At 48.0% G+C, this 7124-nt stretch overlaps 1 protein-coding gene across 4 annotated transcripts in view; it reads right to left on the minus strand.

The window, feature by feature from the left end:
- The window catches only part of SENP5 (SUMO specific peptidase 5), a 79674-nt gene extending 73140 nt beyond the window's left edge, over window positions 1-6534 (minus strand). For 2 of the 4 annotated variants that reach the window (XM_023214805.1, XM_023214804.1), the window contains exon 1: window positions 6311-6498. The gene's annotated coding sequence lies outside the window, so the exon portion shown is untranslated. Of the gene's footprint in view, window positions 1-6310 lie in introns of all 4 variants that reach the window. The other 2 variants (XM_023214806.1, XM_023214807.3) reach the window with 1 other exon arrangement.
- Between the last annotated feature and the right edge of the window lie 590 nt (window positions 6535-7124).

A 7124-nucleotide genomic window follows, 5' to 3' on the forward strand; every position in this document is an offset into this window, starting at 1 on the left:
AAAAAAAAAAAAAAAAGAAAAAAAAAAAATTTTTTTTAACTTAATTTTTTAAAGATATAATTCACTTGCAGTGAAATACAGAAAACTGAAGGGCTCTTGTTTTTTTAAAGCATACATACACAAAATAGAAGACCAAACAACAGCAAAAACATTTTGAAAGTTGGAATGTGGATTGACTTAAAGATCTAAAGAAGTTAAATATTGGTTGGGGCTGGGCGCGGTGGCTCACGCCTGTAATCGTAGCACTTTGGGAGGCTGAGGCACGCAGATCACCTGAGTTTGGGAGTTCAAGACCAGCCTGACCAACATGGAGAAACCCCATCTCTACTAAGAATACAAAAATTAGCCGGGCATGATAGGTGCATGCTTTTAATCCTAGTTACTCAGGAGGCTAAGGCAAGAGAATCGCTTGAACCCAGGAGGTGGAGGTTGCGGTGAGCCAAGATCACACCATTGCACTTCAGCCTGGGCAACAAGAGCAAAACTCTGTCTTAAGAAAAAATAAATAAATAAATAAATAAAAATATCAGTCAGATGCCATGGCTCACGCCTGTAATTCCAACACTTTGGGAGGCTGAGGCAGGCGGATCACCTGAGGTCAGATGTTTGAGACCAGCCAGGCCAACTTGGCAAACCCCATCTCTACTAAAATACAAAAATTAGCAGGGCATGGTGGCGGGCGCCTGTAATCTCAGCTACTTGGGAGGCTGAGGCAGGACAATTGCTTGAACCTGGGAGGTGGTGTGGGGAAAAGAGAGGTCAGCCTGTTACTGTGTTATTATAGATAGAAGTAAGTTTAAGAGACTCCATTCGGCTCTATATTTGAGATGCTGTTAATCTGTGACTCTACCCCCAATCTTGTCCTTGCTAGAAACATCTCTGTGTTAATTAAGGTTGAAAGGATTTTGGGCTGTAAGGAATGTGCTTTGTTAGGCAAATGTTTAAAGCCTGCTTGTGGTTGAAGGTCAGTACCACTCCCTTAAATCTCAGTAAAAGAAAAACATCTGTCTCCTGCCCGTCCCTGGGAAAATGGAACATCTCCGTGTATCTGTATGTCTTACTGCTGATTTACTCCCTTATCTTTTTGGCAATAAATATTGAGGGAACTCAGAGACCGGTGCCGGCGTGGGTCCTCTGTAAGCTGAGCGCTGGTCCCCTGGGCCCCGCTTTTCTTTCTCTATACTTTGTCTCTGTGTCTTATTTCTTTTCTCAAGTCTCTCGTTCCACCTAACGAGAAGCACCCACAGGTGTGGAGGGGCAGGCCACCCCTTCAAGGTGGAGGTTGCAGTGAGCCAAGTTCATGCCACTACACTCCAGCCTGGGCAACAGAGCGAGACTCTGTCTCAAAAAAAAAAAAAAAAAGTTAAATCTCAAGCTTGCAGGGAGGAAAGCAATCTAAAGAACAGTACCTCAAAACAGGTCAGGAATTGTTCTACAGAGGGATGTGAATGTGAATATGATGCTAAAAATAAAAGGATTGGTCAAATGATTTAAATATCCTCCCACACGCCACAAAACCAGCCAACTATCCCCTACCCATCCTTGAAGAAACCTGGAGTCTTCTTCCCTAAACTACAACAGCACAGCCCAATAAAATCTCTTACCCAGTATGGTAGCCTCTGGGCAAATGTGGCCATTAAGCACTTGAAATGTGTCTAGTGCAAGTGAGGAACTAAACCTTTAATTTTAAATATTTAGATTTAGGCTGCTACATGTGGCTAGTGGCTACCATAGTGGATAGTGCAGCTCCGCTATCCAATATGGTAGCCACTAACCACATGTAGCAGCTTAAAACAATCCCATGTAAAAACAAAGAATTCCTGGACTGGAACGCTTTTCAACTGGTCCAGCTGAGAATGAGGTCATCTTACTGAAAATAGCTGAGTTAAATGAACATGAATGAGTGTTTATAAAATGAATGCTAAGACCTTCAGCCTTTCCCTCAGTTTAGCAACCAGACTGCTGGAAGCCCAATTTGTATTCTCCAAGTAGGAGGTCCCTTCTTTAGGGAATCTGAGCAAAGACAAGACACTGCCACTGAAGGTTCTCAAATAAAACGGCCCAGGAATTAAGAGCAAACTTCACATGGGTTTCCTTTACATTTTTGCCCCTGTATTCCCAGCCATGCTGCTGTATGGTCATATTCACCAAATACCAACATTCCTTCAAAGATGAAACACAACACACAAGGGAAACAGAAGTGAGGTTTACACTCTCGTTAGATAGATACTCACTGACCCTAGGACAGCCCCAAGCCTAAACTAAGCCCCTTAACGAGCCCAATATTTGGGTGAAAGTTCACAGCGCAGCCACTGTACAGGTTAACTGAAGCTTCACTATGAAAAAGTTATATCAGCCGAGTGTGGTGGCTCAAGCCTGTAATCCCAGCACTTTGGGAGGCCAAGGCGGGCGGATTGCTTAAATCAATCTGCATTCCAACTTCCAAAATGTTTTTGCTGTTTTTCTGTCTTCCATTTTGTGTACATATGCTTTAAAAAACAAAAACCCTTAAAGTCTATGTATTTCACTGTATCTTTTTTTTTTTTTGAGATGGAGTCTCACTGTGTCGCCCAGGCTGAAGTGGAGTGACCTGATCTCTGCTCACTGCAAGCTCCACCTCCCAGGTTCAAGAGATTCTCTCGCCTCAGCCTCCTGAGTAGCTGGGAGTACAAGTGTGTGCCACTACGCCCAGCTAATTTTTGTATTTTTAGTAGAGACGGGGTCTCACTATGTTGGCCAGGCTGGTCTCAAACTCCTGACCTCATGTGATCCATCGGCCTCGGCCTCCCTAAGTGCTGGGATTACAGGCGACAGCCACTGCGCCAAGCCGTAAATTATATCTTTAAAAAATTAAGTTAAAAAATTCTTTAAAATTTTAGTCTCAAGTAGTTTGAGAGTCAGAAGACTTCCTCAAGAGCCAGTCAGTGACTTCTAACCTTCACTTTTTGCTAGGTTGTTACAACTCCCTAGAGCTGCTTTGTTTCAATGTTAAATCCGCAGTATCAGTTTAGATTGAAACTGTAACCCTAGGTTCATATTAACCCTTCACATATACCTCTATTTGTCTCCTGTCAGAATCTGAAATTCAACATCAATTAAAACTTCAGAATTAAGGTATTTCAGACACAAAAATAAAATTTTAGAGATTCAGCTATTTGGTTTCTCAGATACATACCAGGTCTCTCTAGACTCTGAATGTATTAGACAAACTATGTGTTAACATGACTTGTTTTTGTTTTTGTTTTGAGACAGAGTCTCACCCTGTTGCCCAGGCTGGAGTGCAATGGTGCAATCTCGGCTCACTGCAACCTCCGCTTCATGGGTTCGAACGATTCTCCTGCCTCAGCCTCCTGAGTAGCTGGGATTATAGGTGCCCGCCACCATGCCCAGCTAATTTTTTTTTGTATTTTCAGTAGACACGGGGTTTCACCGTTTTGGCCAGGCTGTTCTCAAACTCCTGACTCGTGATCCACCCAACTTGGCCTCCCAAAGTGCTGGGATTACAGGCATGAGCCACCGCGCCAGGCCAACATGACTTTTTAAATCAGTGACTTCAGGATGTCCTTTGTCATCTGGTTGTAGAAAATCAATATGCTGCTGACCGGGTATGGTGGCTCACACCTGTAAACCCAGTGCTTTGGGAGGCCAAGACAGGTAGATCACTTGAGGTCACGAGTTCAACACCAGCCTGGCCAACATGGTGAAACGCTCTCTCCACTAAAAATACAGAAATTAGCTAGGCGTGGTGGTGGGCGCTCTAATCCCAGCTACTTGGGAGGCTGAGACAGGAGAATCACTTGAACCCAGGAGGCGGAAGTTGCAGCGAGCTGAGATCGAGCCATTGCCTCCAGCCTGCACAACAAGAGTGAAACTCTGTCTCAAAAAAAAGAAAAAAGAAAATCAACATGCTATAAACACGACCATTTTAGAGAAAACATAATTTAGTATATTTGGAGAATCTGTAATGTAGGGACCATTTCCGGTTCTACGAATAATAGAGTAGGAATTGCTAAAGCAATGAGAAGGCTACCAAAGAATACTTCGAGAATGAATGTATTTCCCTAAAAGAGAACGCGCAACTCAGCCTGATGGCCTATTTACCCTAATTTTGAAAATACTACCCACACCCAGAAAAATGTCACTATAATGGGTAAGAAAAATACATGTGAAACACTGTGACCACCTTATCAGTTGACCCCTCCTAAGCGTCTACCAAATTCTTTAAATAAGTGACAGAGCACAATCTAACCAAGAAAAGAAAAAGCAACTAAAAACTCACAAAGACATGCTTAGTATCGCGAATGCCAAGGTGATCTACTTCAATCAGATGTTTGGCAACTAAAGAAGCACAGAACCCCCCGTTCCCATACTGAGCTCCATAGGAAGCTGGTTAATAACACGAAGTAAATGGCCATGCATGCCAGGATGGAGGAGGCAGAAAGGCAGGCCTGTGTATAGAGCACTGGGTTTATGACAAGCTAGAATAAAAGCAAAATACTGTTAAATTTCAATTTTTCTATGATTTTTGAAGGATTCACATAATAGCCTACCCAAAAAAAAGGCTAATTTACAAAGTGATATAGGCCAGGCGCAGTGACTCATGCCTGTAACCCCAGCACCTTTTTTTTTTTTTTTTTTTTTTTTGAGATAGAGTTTTGCTCTTGTTGCCCAAGCTGGAGTGTAATGCTGTGATCTCAGCTCACCGCAACCTCTCCTCCGGGGTTCAAGCTATTCTCCTGCCTCAGCCTTCCGAGTAGCTGGGATTACAGGCACCTGCCACCACGCCTGGCTAATTCTGCATTTTTAATAGACACGGGGTTTCACCATATTGGTCAGGCTGATCTCGAACTCCCAACCTCGGGTGATCCGTCCGTCTCGGCCTCCCAAAGTGCTGGTATTACAGGCGTCAGCCACCGCGACTGGCCGATCCCAGCACTTTTGAGAGGCCGAGGCAGGTAGATCACTTGAGCTCAGGAGTTCGAGACCAGCCTGGCCAATACGGTGAAACCCTGTGTCTATTAAAAATACAAAAGTTAGCCGGGCGTGATGGCGAAACCTGTAATCCCAGCTACTCTGGAGGTTGAGGCACGAGAATCTTTTGAACCCGGGAGGCGGAGGTTGCAGCGAGCCGAAAAGATCGTGCCATTGCACTCCAGCCTGTTACAGTGAGACCCAGTCCCCCCGCCAAAAAAAAAAAAGTGAGCCAAGGTGTATATGAAGCCCCCCTCACCACCACCCTCCCCTACAAACCAAGCTTTTCTCCTAGAAAAGATGCACTGGGAAAAAGCTACCTTGAGTAAAGATCAAAACTGATACAAGCCATCCCTTATACCAAGAATGTGCTATCAACAAGCGTGAGACTTGTGGCTGGCTAGGAGAGAGTCTGGTTTCTTCCTGATGCTGCCCACCCAAAACAGAGACTGCAGTTAGGCTCTGACCACACAAGCGCCTGGCATCTCCGGGCACCCTTCTCCATACTAAGCTTAGTTATTCCGGGCAAAACGCAAAACAACAGAATTAGGAACCTATCATGAAGTGTCCTGGATATTCTTAAATTTAACCAGATTTTCAAAACATTTCATAACGTCTGCTTTCTTCATTTAATTCTCCAAACATTATAATTTATATTGGTAGAAGAAAGTCCCACTTTACCTGGGGTGAAAAAGGTCGAAATGTCTAGCATGAGATGAAAAAACACTACCAGACACAGGGTAGGATTTCACCTTGGCTATTCTGGCTCTAAGTCCAAAACTCCCACATCCTCTCCGCATCCCTCCTCCCGCGACAGAGTGGCCACAGGGCGTAGAGCGGGGGATGATACCACTCAGCGCAGACCGAAGGGAAAAGACATCTCCCGCCGCGCTCATGCCCAACCGGGCTCTCTGGAAAAGGGTCGCGGGAGGGCGAGGGAAAGAACCAAGGCCGGAAGGAGGCAGAGTGGTCTGAGCAAATAAGAACCCCGGACTTTCAAGGCGGCCGGAGCCGGAGGCCTGTGACAGCCGCTCCTCCTCCCAGAGCTTTCCCGGCTTCGGGAGGAGCTGGGGGGCGCCAGCTTCCCGGTGCCTGCGCCGCACAGCCCGGCTGGAGTGAGAGCGCAGGGCAGCGGCCCCACGGGACGAGCTCGCGCGCCTCCCCCGGAACGGCAGGCTGTGGCCGAGACGGACCGCGGCCTCCGGCTCGGGCGGGGGAGGGCGGCTCGAGGCCTCCGGACCGGGCGCTGAGCTGGCGCGCACCGGCGCGGGAATGGCCCCAGCCAGCCCCGCCAGGCGATCGCTGAATCCGTCACTTGGCTGCCCACGTCCCAGCTTACCTGTGACCCTCGTTCCTGGCAGCTGCCCCGCCACCGGCCCCGACGCGGCAGCAGCCTGGACCGCGGGCCCCGCCTTCGTCAGCCCCAGGGGAAGCCCCGCCAGCGAAGAGGCGTCCGGCCTGCTCGCTGCGGCCACAGCCGCCGAGCTTCCTCTGAAGCGGCTGCCGCGACGCCGACGCCGGCGCCGGCCTATCACGTCACCTCCTCCGCGCCCTTCCGCCTGCGGGGCTGGGCCTGGCACCGCTCCGCTTCCGGCGCTCCCGCCCCGCCTCCCGGCCCGGAGCCGCCCCGCCCTCGACCGTCACCGCGTCCTTAGCTCCAGCCTCCCTCAGAACGCGCTGGATTGGGAGCTGCGTTCAGGAGCTGCGAAGCGCGTTTGAGACTTCAGCCCATTCTCCAGCTTTTAACCTAAAAGGGCTAAATCAGACCGCAGCTAGTGTACACCCCGACCCTCCTCTGATCCCGTCACCCCTGCGCCGAAAGCAAAAGACCGACCCATCCCAGCTCTGGACGTCGTGAGGCCTGGCCCAGGCGTCCCCTCTCTGGTTTTCCCATTGATCTTACCCCGGTATTGGGATTGGCCTCTTTATCTGTGTCCTACCCGCCCCAACGGTGAATGCTTTCCAAAATTACAAGCCAGTGTCCTGACGGTAAAAACATAATAATAGCAGATTTATGGCGGAAGATGAGTTCAGTTTTGAACATACTCGATTTGGAAGAATAAAGTGGAGGTGACCGCAATGGAATACCAAGGGTGTGTTGCTGAGAGCCTGTGTAGACAATAAGGATATGCATTGATGGTGGAGAAGATAAA

This window comes from Piliocolobus tephrosceles, chromosome 2 (assembly GCF_002776525.5).
Source record: "Piliocolobus tephrosceles isolate RC106 chromosome 2, ASM277652v3, whole genome shotgun sequence".
In the NCBI taxonomy this organism is placed as follows: Eukaryota; Metazoa; Chordata; class Mammalia; order Primates; family Cercopithecidae; genus Piliocolobus; species Piliocolobus tephrosceles.